The 19762-nt window shown below is 34.2% G+C and overlaps 1 protein-coding gene across 2 annotated transcripts in view; it reads left to right on the forward strand.

The window, feature by feature from the left end:
- Positions 1-2982: 2982 nt before the first annotated feature.
- Calcrl (calcitonin receptor like receptor) overlaps positions 2983-19762 on the forward strand; it is a 98416-nt gene continuing 81636 nt past the window's right edge. For both annotated transcript variants that reach the window (XM_028762910.1, XM_028762911.1), the window contains exon 1: positions 2983-3311. The gene's annotated coding sequence lies outside the window, so the exon portion shown is untranslated. The remainder of the gene's footprint in view (positions 3312-19762) is intronic.

Consider the following 19762-nt stretch of genomic DNA (forward strand, 5'->3'; position numbering starts at 1 on the left):
TGTTCCCTGTGATAGTGTTTATTTTGGTTTTTTTTAAAGATCCATGTTTCTAGGCAGTAGAAACTCGAGTGGTCAGTTTAGTCAGTAGAAACCTAAATTCGTCACACATGATTCTGGATTTTTGTCTAACTTGTGGATATAAGGCTTTGATTTAGCATCCTCCTGATTAATTAATCGCCTTGTGAGGCAAGGCCTGTTTCACTGGGGGAACCCATTGCTTCACTGAGAGACTTTGGTACCTTTGAGCCGCATGAAGGACCACAAGTCCTGCAGTAAAATTTTAAAGTTGCCAAATGTCACTGTTCCTTAAAATGACTTTCATCTGTGCATCATGCCTCACTTTACAGAAACACAGACTTTGCATGGGAGCACTCTGAGTGGGGACGCTCTGTATGGGAGCACTCTGAGTGTGATTACTCTGCATGGGAGGACTCTGAGTGGGAGCATTACACATGGTTTATGCCCTGTGTAGTTATACCGGCAGTATCCTTCTATGCTTGTCCACTCTCTTTTAAATGGTCAAAGCAGAAGACACTTCTTTAGTCCTTTTTTAAAAAATTTAGTCTTAATTTCCTGAAAAAGAACTATTTTTAGTGTTCATCTGAAAATACAAACTTGATCACCACTAATCAAATATTTTTAACTAGCTTCAGTGTGTCCTGGGGAAAGATTACAATCTAAAACACACGTAGACTATATAAGACTGAATGACTGGACTAACAATACCCCTTTGGCTCAGAATCACCTAATTGATTTCTGGAAATAGTTTCATTTAGCTTTGCCATAGCTATCCAAACATTTGTGTCATACTAAAGGACACACTTGAGAAGTTTCCTCAATCTTTTCACTTGTTCCTGTATATCGCGACATAGTCTAGCTTCCCAGAAGTCCTTATAGCATGTATTAATATAGTGTGTATTCATATTTTTTCATGTCATAAAATGGTAACTCTCAATGATCTTATTTGGAAGTGTGTTTACTTTTCTTACTAAGAAAGACACATCTTCATGGACCACAGCCATAAGCCTATGTGCCCAACCAATAATTTATTCTAAATATTACAGGTTGTATTAAATTCTCAGTTTACAACAGCACCACGTGTATCTATCATACAGGAGAATGGTGGTTGGTTTGTGGTTTTTCCAGCATCATTTTAAAGAAAGAATTCCTTTACTTACTAAGACTCTGCTATATTTGAACAAATCCAATGAGTGAATCAAAACATGTCAATGCTTTAGTACTTACTGGAAATGTATGTAGTTTTGTATACACCAGTCTGTGTCTCAGAGGTCAGATATTCTTAGAACTGGATATATGGACATATACAATGATCATTTGGAAGTTAAAATCTAGCATTTGTTTTGCCTGAACTTTAAGTTGTAAACATCGTACCTAAAAGTTCTGTCAAGATTGTCCCAGCAAGTATAAGCATCTGCACTGGGACATGGTAGTCTCTACTGTTTTACTCCTGGTTCCCTGTACAACGTGTGACTTCACATCAGAACGCTTTAGTTTCACTCAAAAATATTTTTGCCATTTTTCTGATTAATGAGTTATTATTTTAGGAGGCAGTAGTGATTTACAGTGTTGACGTTTCACCTCATGAGCTGAAGGAAACAGCACAGGAAAATGTAATTCAACAGTTCCCTATAGAAAGCAAAACTAAAGTGTTTACAAAGTAACTTCCCAGTTTACCACCAACTCAAAACTACATTGTGTAATTCAGCTTCTTACATAGAGTTTTCATTTTTAGTAATTGATTTAGATTGTCAATTATATCCCATACTTTTATACAGGTACATCCTATTCTATATACATTTACAGAATTAAAGATTCTGTAATAAATTTCCTCCACAGATCAAGATAGTAAATGTTTAAAAACAGGACACTGCCTTTCAGGAACATGATACTTGGAGATTCTGCATCCCTTGTCTTTACTGCCATTATGTATCTGCTAGGACTCTGAGCTCCTCATTTGCTACTTGATTGTAGTAGCCTACCTATTAGTCTGTGCCTCCGAGCCAAAGAAGCAAGATTATAGTAGCTAATTAGAATTGCTTGGTCTTTAGAGTATCTTACCATTTCCTGAATGTTACAAAATATGTTGATTCAAAGTTTAAACAATGTAAAGACATTCAGATATTATTTTATCCATCTTTTCCAGTTTGTACATGAGAAATTTGATACAAAGATCATGTGACTTTTAGTGTGTCTTGCTTCAGGAGTTATGATTATTGCCAAATCTCATAATTTATCATATTATATAAAGCTAACAAGTGTATTTCACATTTACAGGCTTTTTTCCTGATTATACTCAATGATTTCTTATATTGATGATACAATTATGTTTAGAGGTAAACCTTTTTTTTTTTAAAATTGAAGTTCATCTAATGTATGAAATTATTTTATAGTATCATGTTAGAAATATAGCCACATTTCCTTGAAAGTTATTTTAAGATACAAATACTATAATGTTTAGATTATATACAGTGACATAATTACATCAGATATTTAAAAGTGTGCACAATGATTTCACACTCTATACACAATCTGGCTTTACAGTACACACGACTAAGGAACTCTTAGAAAGGACAGCACAAAGCCACTTCATCTTCTTATGCAAAATTGATTGTGGAGTTGAATCACATATTGGTGCTCAAAACTGAGTCTGAAGTAATTCTGATGCTCAAAATTCCGTGCACTTTTAAGGAGAAAGATGTGAATGATAAATCGTTCCTGGTTGTTCTGTGAACTCTAATTCAACACACACCCACACCCACACCCCTGACTCCTTTGATTCTTTTACACTTAGATTGCCTTCAAATCACAGGCAGCAAGTTCTAACAGAACTCAGTCTAGGTGAAAGCCCGCCAGCTTTTGCTGGTAACAATGTGTTCATACAGCAGAGGATCTCTGTCTGTTCAGGCTGCTTCTTGCTCTTGTCAGAGTGAGAAGGGAGTTGCTGCTCCTTTCCTGGGGTAAGCTATTTGAGAAAGAAAGTAACCTAACACTAAGTGCAGGCGGGGCAGGGTGATGTAACAGGAAGCTGTGATGTTTCCCTTCTGCTGCTGATCGCTTACAATCTGACAACACTCCCCATCTACCCAGAACAAGCCCTCTCTTCGCAGCGGTGCACTTAGGACCTTAGGACCGTCTGGCTCTGTTGCCTGAACCTCACTGCCTGCAGGACCACATTGCAAAGCTTTGAGTCTTCCACACCTCATCTCCGGGGAACTCTTCTGCGGTATCTCAGAAAATCAAACTCCCTCCTGAGACTATTCACACAGAATTTCCTTAGGAGCTGTGCCGGGGTAAGTGTATTATTCAAAAGAAACATATGTATTCTCAGCACAATTCTTAGGTAGTTCGACAATGTTTCTAACAAGACTTTAGTAAGTGGCATTGAAATAACACTGAAACTGCTTCATTTATTCTACATAGAGATACTAGAGAGTCTTATTCCAGAAGGCATACAAAACCTAGTACTAGTGCATAACAGTATTTATAGTGATAGTTTAGAAATTAAATTCGCCAACTAATAACGATGTGAACGGGCTATAAGGCAAGTTTCTGAACAAATACCTTAATCAGGAAACAATGCCCTTTAAAGTTAGTTCTACTTCTAGCTCAAGTCCTGACAGCTGGAAAACATTTGCACCCCAGGAAGGGTCTTTAAATTTTCCACATAATCAGTATTCTAAGGAAGGGATGGCAGAAGACTCACAGGGTCCCAGAGTCTTCCTGTGTGGCTGAACACAAAGCAGGATTAAGAAGAAAAGCCACCGGCTTGGACTTCTGTTTGCTTTTCTCTTCTTTTGACACTTAGATCTCTAACTAGAGAACCAATGGAATTTTCATTGTTCTTTGTTGCTAGAGTTGTGTAAATAACCCCCTTTTTGGTTTTCCTTTGTTTTTTTTTGTTGTTTGTTTGTTTTGGGTTTTTTTTGGAGGGGGGGTCCCTGAACTGTTTCCAACGTATTAAGATCATGGGCGTCTTACAAATAAGGTAAGAGTAAAACAAAAACAAACAAACAAACAAACAAACAATCCAATCAACAACCAACCAACCAAAAACCCCTCAACTGCCTAGGGTTTAGAAAATGTAGTAATTTCTGCATTACTTCATGGTTTTTAAACTCTTAAGCTTAGAGTTGTGTTACTTCAACTATCCTGGAAACTTGCGGGGGAAGAGTGTGAAAGGAGCCTCTATAAATACATAAACAGAGACACGATAAGCAAGTGATTAGCTCATTAAGCAGAGAAATTAAATTAGATTTTCTATAATGATGCTAAGATGAAGCATCTGCAGTGCTCTCTTGCCACAGTACAGACTGTCCTGAGAATTTAAGGAGCCGGTGCCTACTTAACAAGTGGTTGTCAGAGCTGTATCACAAAGTATTGCTAAGGAATGTAAGACACCAGCTTTGGATTCAAATTGTGCTTATTAGCATAATTTATTAAATTCTATGTTTTCTTACTTACGTCACATTATAAACTACAAGATGCATTTCAATGTTAGCATTCTCAGCTCAGTCTCCAGTAGTCTGGCAAATAAACAGTATATTACAAACTCATTCTGAGTAATTCCTCAGTGATTTTTTTTTTGGCTCAGTTTCCACATGTTTTTCAATGTAATGAAAACATTAATTTGTACACTTGTAATTTTTTATAAGATTTGTATCTGATTTATGTTTTTGTTTTTTTAAAAAATATACTGCTGAGTTCCCTGATGTGTAAAAATGGGCCAGGTGTTTTTAAAATATGACTTGTTACAAATAGTCATTAGGTAACTAGAGAAAGAAGTGAAATCAATACATTAAATAACCCAATGTCATATATAGGAACAGAAATTGAAAAGCATTATTCTAAGCCAGATTATTTTCTCAAATTAAGTATTATATTAATAAACTATTGTAATTAGTACTTCCACAAACTCTTCTGATTTTTATTGAATTAATGTTCCAAAGCATATAATCATCTTGTATAACTTATTTTAATAACCTCATCTATATTAATAACATTATTTAAAACAATCCAAAAGTCATAGCAGAAAAATGCCAGGCCATGAATATTGATGATAATTAGGCAAAGAAATTATCTGAGGTACTAACAAGTACATTAAAATAAGAATTTATATTGTTCTAGCGTAAATGTGGCTTTTAAAGTGAGTAAACTATGTCTGAGAATCAAGTCATGTTTTTATCCACAGCGTTAGTTTAACTTTACAGGAGATATTTCCTTGCAGCATCAAAAAAAATATTAATGGGTACGGTCTTAGGCAAGTTCTAGATATGTTAATTAAAAATACAGAATTCACAATAGTCATGACCCCACGTGATCTGAAATACATTTTACCTAAAATGTTCTATTTGTGACTCGATATATTTAGATAGCTATTTGGAGCCAGTACAATAATAACATGTTATCAGTTTTATCTCTGCTTACTTTTTGATAGTAACTATTTATTCAGAATTGCTTTGAAATTTTGTAGATAAATTAATACAATTACTTTTAGAGTATCAAAAACCAATTCACTAAACAAAATGCATTTCATGCTTTATGGACAACTTTGATTGAATCTAGTAAAGTTTATTCTGCTTTTTAGAGGTACAATGATGTCACCTTTTCAGAATACAACTATAGTCCAAGAACCTAATTCCTTGTCCTTGTTTGGGATCTAGAAAAACTTCTAAAGCTTTAACATAAGTTACGACTTACAATAGTGTTAATAGAAGACAGGAGGTCAAGACCGCAGTACAACTTCGCTCTGACTTATTTTGAATCTTAGAACTCACCACTGAAGGTGAGTAACTGGTACCCAACTGATGTGAGAATAGAAATTTCTCTGGGTGCAGTTTTGGCGTCATCTGTGGATGAACTCTACACACATATTTTTTCTTGAATGTAATCTTTTGTTTTTAAGCCAAAGAAAGACACTACAGTATTAAATTATTTAAAAATCTCATTAAATATGTAGGAGTATTCTGATGCAATTGTGTAGAGACAAAACTTTGTGAAACTACAAATAAGATCTGCATCCTAACTAGGTTTGCCAGTCATTTCCTATGAAACATTTCCATTTGTTCTCATGGAAATTCTCTTCCTGCCTAAAATCTTTTGTTAATGGCAGTTGCACAAACTCCAAGTACCTGTAGCTTGCCCATTTTAATTTTTGGTAACTGGAGAAAGAAGTGGAAACAATATGTTAAATAACTCAGTGTTTTTGTTAGTTTTAAATTTGTGTATAATTTTGAATATGTATGATCATAGTTGAATGTTAACTGGAACAATAGGTAGAATACAATTAATTGTAAAATTTGGTGAATAGATATGAAGTTATGCTTCAGGAAAATGAAAAATGTGAATATAAGTCATAATAATATCATAATATTTATTTGACAAGAGAGTATACATTTTGTATTCCATTACAATTCTTAGGAAAGCAGAAATTTCTCAATAAATCCAGATAATGATTTTTTATGTGTAATTAGTATTATGATATTTGCCAGTAAATTGGTCTAAGTCAAATAATCTCAATTCTTTTAAAATCAATTCAGTTTTTAAATTATAAGTTATTTTAGGGAAAAGAACAATTTTAATTTCTAAAGTTAACCGAGTTAGGATTTCCTAGTTTGCTAGAATTATTATCATGTGATAAGTTACACACACCCACACCCACACACATATACACACCCACACCCACACTTACACCCACACCCACACACACTAAAAAAAAAACATAGTTAGTTCATCTACACACTGGACTTGAAAACTTCACCCACAGAAATGTTTGTTCTCTCGTCAGCTGGGTACTAGTTACTCATCTTCAATTTAAATTCTAAAATTCAAAATAAGTCAGGAGTTAAATTTGTTTTTCAAGACAGAGTTTCTCAGTGTAGCCCTGGCTGTTCAGGAACTCATCTGTAAATCAGGTTGGCCTCGAACTCACAGAGATCCACCTGTCTCTGCCTACTATGTACTGAAATTAAAGGCATGAAGTACTACCACCCACTGACAAAGTATATTTGTACAGAACATGTTTCTTTAGTTTTTTTCAGTTGGCATCTTTATGTAAACATGGCATTATGTAACATGAATACATTAATATATTGTTCGCAAATATGGTCAAAATAGTATATTGAGGTTTTTAAAAGTAAGGGAGTTTAATCAAATTGATACATGATTTTAATAAAATAATGTGACATTTTTAGCGTGCTAGCCAACTAAAAGGACAAAATATTCAGCTCACCCAAAATGACACAAGCCCAAGTTAAAAAAATAAATTAATCAATTGCTTCATAATCTTATGATATTGAAACTATAGCTATTTTATTGCAGTCTTTGGATGAAACCTATTTTTTAAGAGGAATCCTGTTCTCTTTAAACTACACCACTAAAAAAAAAAACCCTAAAAGAAACTTCTTGTGTAGAGCAGACATTGTAAAAAAGCTTATCATTAGTACTCTATTCAGTTTAGCTTAACCTGAGTCCAGTTGTATTTTTCATAAAAACTCTCCTAGATCTTCAGAGCTTCATTTGGAGGGCTAAGTAAACAACCGGGTGATTTACAAGAATATTCTTATGACATCTCAGTTCCCTGGAAGATCTTTCATGTGTTCTTGAACAGATAAAGGTGACTTTGACCATGAAAATTAGTAAAAATTTGTCTTGTATTCAAACACTAACCCGAGACCAGTTGTTATGCAGTTACTTTGTGTATATGTAAAACTCAATTTAGCCTACTTTCTAAGTAGAATTTGAAGAGATTATTGGGACATTGGTATAAGTTTCAGGAAGAAGTATATAACATTTTATTAGGAAATGATAATTAAAATTATGAAGAAGTAATTTCATCAATACAAGTCTGTTATTAATAGTTTTGCAGCTATTTTTAGCATGAAAGGACAAATATAGACTTACTTAGCTTAATAAATGGAAACCTAATATAAGAAAAAGAGGTTTAGTATTTTATAAAACAGGCTGCCTATGTGTGCTCCTTCAAGGACTTAATTTCAATGAAGTTTGTATTTTAAAAACCTCTCCAAAAACACCCCAATATGCTTTATTGAATAAGGAAAAACAACTTAATTCAATTGCTTTAGACATTCGTGTATTTTGTGTACCCACATGCAGCCTACAACATCCATATGTGAATTTCCAGTTTACCACTTGCTCGTTGTCTTCCATCGTCTATAAACTTTTAAGCAATCACCACACTACACTGCTCTGTAATGTCAGTGCAGAGTATATGAGGAAGTATATGGATCACGTTTAGCAGGATATTTGGATATAACCAGATGCTCATCTAGTCTTTCTGAAATCCAATGGAAGTCATAATGTGTGTCTGTACACAGGCTAATTCTTAAAACTAACATGCAGGCAATGAGAATGCAGCCTACCTGTATAATGGGGCACGAGCAAGTACAGTTTACAATGATAGTATTCAAAGAGATTATCATTCTGCTTTCCTATAACATGCAGCAGGGCAAAATCTTACTCTGTCTACATTAACTTAGAATATAGAAGACATGATGGTTTGTACCTGTAAGTCTAGCACTTATGAAGCTGGGGCAGGAGGATTACTCAGCTAAGAGTCCATTTTGGGAGGATTGCTTCAGGTTAGAGGCCAGCTTGGGCTAACTAATAGGCTCTAGAATAGCTTGAATTGAGGATGAGATGCTGTCTAAAATAAAAATAAATTAATAAATAAAAAGCTGTCAAGAAAATTTGAGTTGTGAATACTATAACATCCATAGAAGCTTAAAATAAAAAAGTTATGTGGATGACCCACATAATTGAGTAAACTCAATTTATGTGATTAAAAGTCTTTTTGGTTATTTAGGTTTCTAAACTGTCTTGTAGTAGATATTTCTAATTACTTTTTAATGGTAAGCACATGTTTTCTTATGTATTAAAATTCCTCAAGAATTCCTGTACAACAAGATGGAGAACACATTCTGGTTTTGAAAGATTTGAAGATAATTTGTTGTGTTTGATTTTGAGTATTTGTGAATTCTGACCCTCTTGAGCATGTAGTAAAAACTGAGGAGACAATAAACATACAGATGAATGCCATTCACAGAAATACATTTTTTAATAAGGCATTTGTAAGGAGTTCCTAGACCCCCTGTCTGATGGAGCATGGGTCTCCTCTGCAGAGGGGTTTCCCATTTGCTTTGCTATCCAAATTAAAATCTGCTGTCATGGTGGCACACTTTGAGGCAGACATCACCCTTCTTATTCTTCACATCATGGTTTAATCCCACGGGGAACACCTCTGTTATAACACATTTGACTATATAGTTATTTCTTTTAAGATATTAGGATTAACCTGCATGGCATTAACAGCGAATTAAATAAAAGAAATCTTCACTGCTAAAGTGTGAAAGGTCAGAGCTGTTCAGAATACCCTAACACGGGCACATGCAATGAGACGGTGTGGAATCCATTAGATTCCTTATTTTAGAGCAGTTACCTTCTCATGTTTCATCTACAGCCCAGAGCTGTCCAGATTAATGTATGGATACAGAAAATATCTGACATGTCAAACTCTGATATTTTAGACAACACCCCACTTAGACAACTGGCCACTATTGACATCAGAATAGACTGAGTTCACATCTCTACCCGAGATATTTGGTTGTTGCCCAGAACAGAGGCCCTGTGCCAGGTGTCTTTAAAACCAGCATAGGGCTTTCCACATGATAAGGCCTTCTTAAGTTGAGAACCATGTTGACAACCCTTTATTAATTTTGATATATTTTATTTGTATTGAATTTTGTTCTTTAAATAGTAATACATACTATGATTAAATACCATATCACTATATTATAATCATTTTAAGGCTTAAAGGTGGAATATAGAATAGCAAATTCATATGGAAAGTATATAACTAAGGAAAATAATATGAGAAATCGAGTTAACTAAAAATGAGACAAATGTTAAGATAATTTGAAGGCTCCAACACTGTTGAAATCTTAGTATTTGAACAGATCTCATTTGAAAGCCTTCCTCTTCAAATTACTGATGTCAGTTTGCAAAGTTTTATTCTTAAGAAAATTAATCTCTTTAATTGCATCTATTTGTTTAAAAAATAAAATAAGTATGTCCATATTTAATAATTAATATTCCATCCAACCTAGTTCTAGGGCTATATGTATTAGTTCAAATTGCACATAATATAATTAACAAGTTTTATATTAGAGTTTGGCAACTTTAAAAAAGAATGCCCATTAAATGTATAGTTTTCAAACGGATGCTAGAAGTCAATTTCAGAACTTGAATATTTTAAAGATCATGTTTTCCAACCCATTAGTAGTACATGAACTTGATGAGGTTGCAGACCTGAATACATTTTTAAAACCTACTTTAATGGACTCTTCCTAATTCAGAGATAGCCAACAGCACCCAAAGCTGTGTGTCCTCAGAAGGCTTTCTTAGGTCTAGAGATTGTTTATGCTTTGAAGAAGAGCAGCTAGGTCTTCTCTGCAAACACATTTGTTATAAAACCTAACCCCACTCCTCATTACCCATGGGCACAGGAGTCTTAGCATACAGACCTTAGAGTTCCTTCTTCCCTTTGTGGAGCTCCTCAGCTCTAGAAAATGGACTTAACACCTCTAATACAAATCAACAAAAATTTAAGAAAGATAAGTATGCTATCTAGCTTTCTGTATGTTTCTTTTAATGAACATAAATGTTCTCCTCCCAGATATCAACATGTCAAAGTCTCTCACCTCCCTGTGGTATGACTGATGGTAGCCATTTTGTGTGAGCTCTGCTCAAGTCCCTGTTTTAAACCAACTAAATCCTTACTCTACCACTGTCCTCTCATGCTTTCCAGCTACGTAGTATGGACTGGTCTTTTCCTATACTATCAAGCACCTTGCAACAAACAATCTATTGTAATTTACATTGCTATACATGGTTTTCAATTTTGTGTATTCCTCTAACATGTTCCTTCCTCATGTATATTTCACTAGTGTTCTTTAAAACTCTTCTAGAACTGTCTGTATGTCACAGCTCCTGACAGTTGCTCCATGAATGATTAAATGAATGGATTTTCTGAGCTGCTTTCTACATCACTGAATGCTGTACATTCACTTCATAGTTTTACATGCTGGAGCTTCAATTCTGAACGTGTTAGAATCTCTACACATATTCAAAGAGAAAATGTCCAGAAACCAATGACTACCTTTATTATTCTTAGGTTAATCTAATATTTATCCCTACACTGTCTTTGTGAGGGGAAAATAAACTGGTAAAGATGCTTTCTGTGATGAGTTTAGTGTTCAGGTTTCACTTGAATTCCAAGGAATGACCCTTCCAGCTAGTTAAATGAGAACGGAGCCCAGTATTTTGACAGAGTGTTGAAGCCTTTCCACAAGAGCCAAACAATGGCTGAGCTGGCAGAATTATTGTTGAAACTGGCAAACTTGCCAGCCGTTGGCGCCCGGCAAAGCCTTACTCCATTACTTACTGCCTTTCTGGACAATGGAGCTAGGTCATGTACAAAAGCAAAAAGCTTTAGCACTGGAGATGAAAGAAAGCAAATCAAGCATTTGAAAAATCACATGTGGGAGAATGCAAATTTAGTTTAGCAGCAAAAGGTTTAATAGGCATTGAGTTATATGCCTGTTATTTGTGAACTGTTAAGCTTTTAAACACTGATCAACAAGTATTAAATAAAAACTCTATAAAGAATGCTAATTCTCAATGTCCTTCATATGTGTACACTTTTGTAGATTTATTAAAGTTAAAGTCAAAGTAGTATTTTATAAAGTTTATTATTTATTATATGTAAGTACATTGTAGCTGTCTTCAGACACCCCATAAGAGGGCATCAGATTTCATCACAGATGGTTGTGAGCCACCATGTGGTTGCTGGGATTTGAACTCAGGACCTCCAGAAGAGCAATAGGTGCTCTTAACTGCTGAGCCATCTCACCAGCTCCCCAAAGTAGTATTTTATAAACTCAGAATATGCATTTATATGTACAGAAACAGACTCTGATGCACACACACACACACACACACACACACGCACACACACACACACACACACACACAGAGACAGAGACTAAATCAAATCTTAATTTGTCACAATGCTTAGATTTCTCATTTGCTTGAGAGTCAGAAGAGCTAGCCATTCATTCGTGAAGAAATAGCACAGTGGCATTTACTGAGGGCAGATATTTATATAATTCATAAATACAAAATTTATGGAGGAAAAAGAGTGATGTCCACTATATTCAAATATAGACAACATATATTCAGAGCATAATGAATGAATATATACACTGTAGTTCGTATTTTACCCTTGTTATCTGGTAGCAATAGAGGTTAGAGTTTTAAACTGTAAGCAGTTAACTACACTGGACTCCTTATGCTCTGCACTGATTAAGTACTGCTAAAAATCAAAATTAGAAAGACTTCTTGTTACTATTCTTTTCTATCATTTAATTCTAAACTTTCTGACTGCATTTTCACATTGCCATGATCAAGTACTGTATTTACAATTAAATTATCAAGTGAACGGAAAAATCATGTTCTTTTACAATTTTATCTTCACTAATGTGTTTCTAAGGATGTAAAGATCTCTGCTTGCTTTTATTTTGTAGTTTTCATGCATATAAGACAATGCAATACCATGCAACATATTTTCTTTATTCTAGGTAGCACATACCAGGAAATAATAAAATAATCTGGCATAGATAATATTTTAAAAAGATAAAATAGCAATGACTTCTAACAAGTGGATTTCATTAAACTGTGCAAAAGGTACTTAAAAATAAATTAACCACAGGAAAAGAAATATTTTAAAGATATTTCAAGTCACTTTTTAGTGCAAAATTGATTAATTTCTCAATTTGGAGAGCCACTTCACTTTCTCAAGCCAGCACCAATCTTTACAGGAACAAATAAGTTTCCCATGTACTCATGTTCAGAACACTGTGTTGAAATAATTCTTTTATCTAGATTCAGCAGAGGCAACAAATACTTATGAAAGTCTCTAATAGAATATTACTTATAGGTTGAATATGATCTCTTAAAATATTTAATACTGAATTACACCTGTGAAATTTGCTGTACATCTTAATAGTTCAATAATTACTGCAATTTGCAGTTCATGGCATAGAGAAATTTTGGTATAGCATAAAATGAATGTTAAGTCACATGGCATAACATGTTTTGACTCTTTTTTATGCTGGACTCCTTGACTTTCTGAAGCATCTCCTCTGCAGGAGGTTGACAGTAGCATCAGTGACTAAATAACTGCCTACAAAGAGAAACGGTATCTGGGTCGATTTTGTAATTCATGATGTTACCTACAAACAAGTGTTATTTATAGTTTTTGATACTGTTTATAATTTTTCAACTGACTCCTGTTGGGAACTAGTCACTTCAGAAAGCTATAGAAAAGCTTTAATATATATCATAGTTTGGTCAAATATTTTAAAACCCATAAACATTTGATAGAAACAAAAGTGTTTCACTTTTGAGGAAATCCAGAACACTATACTTGCTACAAGTAGCAAAGTAAAAGACAGGGTTGGAGACTTGTGTAGAAGTTGATGAAATTAGACACAAAAAGAGCAAAATTAAAGAGGGAAGTGTGAAAGTCACTTATTTTCTCAGATGAAGGGATGAAAGGATGGATGAGAGCTGTACCCAGTTGTGAGAACACATGGCTTGGGCTGAGTCCAGAGTGTTTCTTTCTCTGTTCTAACTATCCCTAGGCATAGGCTTGGAAGCTTCTAGCCTCCATACAATCTAACCTTCTAAGCTGACCAGTTCAAACTGGCTTCTCTTGGCTTCTCACTGGATTGCTTTTTTTTTTTTGCCTCAAATTAATTATAGCAATTTGTTCTAAATCTTCTGCTTCCTTTTCATTCTCTGGGTCATTCAGTCTTTACCTGTGACCAGTCTCTGTAAAACTGTCATGTTAAAAGTGTACCCCCAATGCTTCATGATGCTCTATTAAGTTGCCTCTCTTTATTTTGAAGTTCTCTTAAGTACTTCAACTTTCTGTGCTGAGTGTTGGGCATATCCTATCTCTGACTCTTTCTGTTAAACCTTTCTCTGATTCATCACTTTTTCTACCCCTCAAGTAGACGTTACTTCCAAACATGGCTACTTTCTTCTACAATAACCTTATCTCCATTGTTTGGGATTAAAGATACATGCTAAGGACATGTCTGTATTCCAGCCAGTGGGATTAAAGGTGTGTCATTCTAGTTGAAATGCACAGACCTAGAAGGGCTTTGGATGTGATCCCTTTCCAGAGCAGCCATGTTGTTGCTGGATTAAAATTCTTCTATAGGGAAGCACTAATCAGAACATTTTACATAAACTGACAATAATTAATAAAGACTAAGTGAAGTCTGATATAAAATCAAGTGAAGAATAAAATTTGAAAGTAAAAGGAACTATAAAGGACAGGAAAAACATTAAATGAACTCAGCAGTTTGAATTTATACATTCAAATGTATACGTATAGTGTGTATGAGTGTGTGTGTGTATGTGTGTATGTATGTATGTGTGTGTGTAACAATAGTAACCAAAGAATAAGAGGCCATGAATTTGAGAATGAGTGGAGGAAAATGTGAAAGGAGATGGAGGGAGAAAAGTGAGGATGGAATGATGTAAATTCAGTATTCATATAAATTCTCGAAAACTAAATGAATTGATTAAAATAAGAAAGGAGGATTGAATTAAAGGAGCAAAATAATGGGATAAACTAAGAGGCTAGACCAGAAGATAAACTGGCTAATAAAACATGTTTTAGTTGCCAGAATGATTATGAAATAAAAATCCAATCTCAAAGCACATCATTAAGACAGGGAGATGTGAGATATATAGCCGTGGATGACGGACGCTACCAAGAGTACTTTTTTTAAAGTTAATAAGCAAGTATTATTTCTTGGTATAAAATTGTGCTGGAAAAAACCCCTTTGTCTTATGTTTTGTATGCTTGGGGTCAAGTCTAAGTGTTACTGCCCAATAAGCTCCGAGCAGTGTCTATTAGGTTGTGAAAATCACATAAATTTACTGTCTTTTTGTTCAAGGGACTGAACTCAATCAGTGAAGATTAACAGCTGTACTTCCAAGTGGTGGTGTCATGGAGTCTAAACTGTTGACACTGTCTAGTTTCTAAGGATAGCTTCTGAATAGACATCTCAGAACCTGGACTATCTTAGTCATCACACTGAAAGCATCAGGGAAATTTGGTACAATTCAAGTCCTTTTCACTAAGTCTATCAGACAATATGAGGTGGTTCAGCTCAGCCAGACGAAATGCTTAAGCTTCCTACTGTGCTCTGAAATTGTTCTGTTTACCGGCATCCTGCAGACTGTGAAAATATGCCAATAAGGATATATTAGGTTCAAACTTAGAATAACAGTACATAAGGGCAAACAAGTCACATATTTAAGTGGTCATCTTTTTAAAAAACTCTAAGCATTCACATCAAAATGCCAAAAATATTTCCAAAGATCTATACATGTGAGACTTTCTTTTTAAAGTCTTGGCTATGAATAAATAGCATTGTTACTCAGAGGTACATTTTCCCTCCATGAGAATCACTATAATTTAGAACTATCAAAAACTTGCTATTAATTTAAATTATAACTTTTTGGCTTTCACTGGACTCAGAGGTAAAACCTCACACATACATATATAGGTGCACACACACATGCATGCACATATACATACATGCACATTCCTAGGCACACACATACACAAGAAAGCATACATTAACTCAAGGGCTTTTCTTTTATTTGCCTTTTTTAAAAAACAAAATAAAATATAATAAAATAAAACAAAACAATTACATCGAAGTTTGATAAGGCATTCTGACAGAAGGAGAAGAGCCCCAAGAGAAGGCACAAGAATCAGAGACCCACGTGCTCACACATTCAGAAGTCCCATAAAAGTATTAAACTAAAAGCTAGAGTATATACACAGAGGACCTAGTGCCAACCTGTACAGGTCCTGTGCTTGCTGCTTCAGTCTCTGTGTTCATATGAACTTTGCTCAGTTGATTTAGTGGGCCTTGTTCTCCTGGTGTTCTTCATCTTCTCTGTCTCTTAAACTCATTCTGCCTCCTCTTCTGCAGGACTCTTTCAGCTCTGAGGCCAGGGATTTGGTAGAAACATCTCATTTAGAGCTGTGTCTTCTAAGGATACTCTCTCTGCATAACGTCTGGCTGTGGTCCTCTGTATTTGTACATCTGCAGAAGGAAGTGTTTCTGATGGTGGTTGAATAAGGCACTGATCTGAGTATGGCAGAATATCTTTAGGAGTAAATTTTATTGTTACTTTGTTCTTTTTAAATCTTCATTGTTACATTTTTGACCTGTAGTATTTAGTTTTACCCAAGGTCTCTGGAGATACCTAGTCTCTGGTTCTTGGTTACACAAGCCTTGTCAAGTATGGGTTCTTTCTTGTGGGGTGGGTCTTAAGTCAGACAGGGTTAACCAAACATTGGCTGGTTAGATGCAAGGGTTTCTCATCATTGGTAACCTAAAATTCTATCACTAGTTTCCTAGAAGACTCAGAGTATGAAGTAGATTTAAAAAAAATCAGATGGATAGAATTCAGAGAAGTAAATTATAGTCATTAAATTCCAAGTATACAGTTTTTTCTTATAACAATACTTACTAACTCTCATGAATATTGTAATATTTTGACTGTAAAAGGAAGAAAAAAAATTCAATTTGTACTATGAGAGTCAAAGCCATTCCCCTCTTTCTTGTCATACATGCTTTGATTCAAAGATTCCATGTTTTGATTCAAAGATTCAAAATACACAATTCTAGGCAGTCACTACACCAACATTCTATATAGTTTACTTTCTAAACTTTTGTCTCACTTACAGATTGTATCTATCACAAATATCCAATTTAAACATTTTTTTCTGAGACAAGGTTTCTCTGTGTAGCCCTGGCTGTCCTGGAACTCACTCTGTAGAGCAGGCTGGCTTCTAACTCAGAGATTCACCTGCTTCTGCCTCTCAAGCACTGGGATTAAAGGCATGTGTCACCACTGCCTGGCTAATAAATTTCCCATTTAAGTAAACATCCTCTTACTAGAACCTGGTTTGTTTGAACATCAAGTTCCTGCCTTGCTGATTTATATATATTGTCCTACCTGTAAACTGTTTCCCTATACTAGGCTTTAGATATCTAGAGATAACTTACCCAGGCATAACCTTTTAAGTAATATATTATTTAGTTTTACTGTTTCAATTTTTCTGTTATAAAAGTGCACTCATGTTTTCTGTGGCAAATGTTTTGTTCACATAGCGTTGTAGTTTTTGAGATACATCACTGTTAGAATCTGTTGTATGATATATTATTTAACACTACTGTAGTATTCCATTGGATGAATGTAACAGAATGTACCTATTCTTTCTTCTACTGAGGAATGTTAGAATTGCTTCCAACATTTGACTTTTACAAGCCACAAAGTTATAAACAGTCCTTTACATATCTCCCTATAAACTGCATGAATTTTTTTTAGAGAAAAGATTTATAAGACATATTTCTTTTTTTAAAGGTTTATTTATTTATTATATATGAATACACTGTATTTGTCTTCAGGCACACCAGAAGAGGGCATCAGATCTCATTACATATGGTTGTGAGCCACCATATGGTTGCTGGGATTTGAACTCAGGACCTCTGGAAGTGCAGTCAGTGCTCTTAACCACTGAGCCATCTCTCCAGCTCATAAGACATATTTCTAAGCGATCCATTATAGTGACCCAATTTAAATTCTCACAAACAGTAAATGAGATACTTATTGCACTATAGCCTTTCCAAAACTGTGTATTGTTGTCAAACATTCTAATTTTTACCACTCTGGAGGGTGTAACACAATATCTCATTGTGGTTTTGATTTACATCTCTCTGGTCATGAATCATGGTGAATTTGCTTGTTAAAATAATAAAAATTTTCCTCTTAAACATTTGTTTCAAATTAGGTAATAATTAGTTGATTTAGAGAAACTGTAACTAATCCACTTTTTATGGATCATCTGTCATAATTTCTTTCCCTATTATCTATCTATCTATCTATCTATCTATCTATCTATCTATCTATCTACTATCTGTCTACTATCTATCATCTATTTATCTATCTACTCATCTATCAATCATTGGTTGACATATCATCTATCCTCTCTATATATCTGAATTTTATTAACTATTAAAAATAAGTTATGGAGCTTACAAATCATCTGAATAGAATGCGTCTCTTTCCCCACTGTTGTAATTTTAACTTTTTATTCATTAAAACATGAAAGGCACTGGAGTTTGTATTTTTCACATAAGGTGTAGGTTTATTTCTCTTTAGTTTAGTTAATGTCTTCATATTAGTATCAAAACACTGACTTAAATAATGGAAACATTTCATGATGAAAGCTTATTTGCTATGTGTACATGCTGAGTTTCTTTTCTGTGTACTCAAGATTTAGGTCATTTTAATTTCATTGACCAGTCAATTTAGACATCGTGCTACTGAACAAAATTAGTTTTTTTATTTTTATCTAGCTGTTTTATATTTTCTTGAGGTTTATGTAATAATACTTTTTGTACTTCATATTGGATATTAACTTACTTTTATTACACTATTTGATATTATACATATTAATAGCTATCATATAAAATGAAAGTAAGTTTGAGAGCACTAGTTGTTCTTCCAGAAGACTCAGGTTCAAGTCCCAGCACCCATATGATAACTCACAACCATCTGTAACTCCAGCTCTTGAGCCTTCAAGGGCACTACACATACACATGATACACATACATACTGACAAAATGCCTATTCATTTAAATAAATATTAAAATGAAAGTATGTACATGGCAACATATATACCATAATTTTGTTTATATATTCAAGATATTTATCAATCAAAATTAACTGCATATTTAATTTTATCATAACCATGGTAATTGGTTTCATGACTTAATTACCCAAGGGTTTAAAATACTCTTCTATGGTCACTTTTACTGGGATGAAAAAAATGAAAATTTTAGAATTATACTGAGAAAAAAACCCACTAATGTTCCTCAGCTGTTTCTATTTCCAGTGGCCTTTTCTAATAAGTTGGGAAAATATTCAAAATAAACTTCAACTTTGAACCTGCTGAATTCCATGTGGTTGCCAATAAAGCCTGAGGCTGAAGTTTTTATTTTTTTTCAAAAGCATTTTTAGAAAAATCTCCATTCTAGATTTAGACAGCATCGGTTCACATCTAAATAAATCTCAATATAACCAGATCTTGATCCTAATAAAAGAAAGTTAGATTACAATTATATAGAAATTATGGAAGCATAAGGTTTTCTTAACTCAAGAGTAGTATTACAGGATAATTGAAATAAGATTTTGCTAATAAAATACTTTATTGCTTTTTTAAAAACAGTCTTCTTAATACGATTGAATGTTCACATAAGTTTTTGCCTTGACTTTATAGATATCCTTGACAATAGCTTAGATGATCATTAAAGCATAACAGTAGCTAATGGATCACAAGGGCAAGATCAACAAAATTTCTCAGATCACAGTGGGAGGTAGACGCATCCCAGAACACAAATTTGACATCTTTGAAGTTCAGTAAATTTTAATGCAGTATGAATGTAAGGCAGTGAAAAATATACAGTGATTTCATCTTAGCTTCGATGGTCACTCAACCTGGAAAGATGTATACCAGCCAACATACTTGTTTAATTTATTTAGCAGTAGAGTCAAGTTCATTTCT

This window comes from Grammomys surdaster, unplaced genomic scaffold (genome assembly GCF_004785775.1).
Source record: "Grammomys surdaster isolate TR1022 unplaced genomic scaffold, NIH_TR_1.0 136, whole genome shotgun sequence".
Lineage (NCBI taxonomy): Eukaryota > Metazoa > Chordata > Mammalia > Rodentia > Muridae > Grammomys > Grammomys surdaster.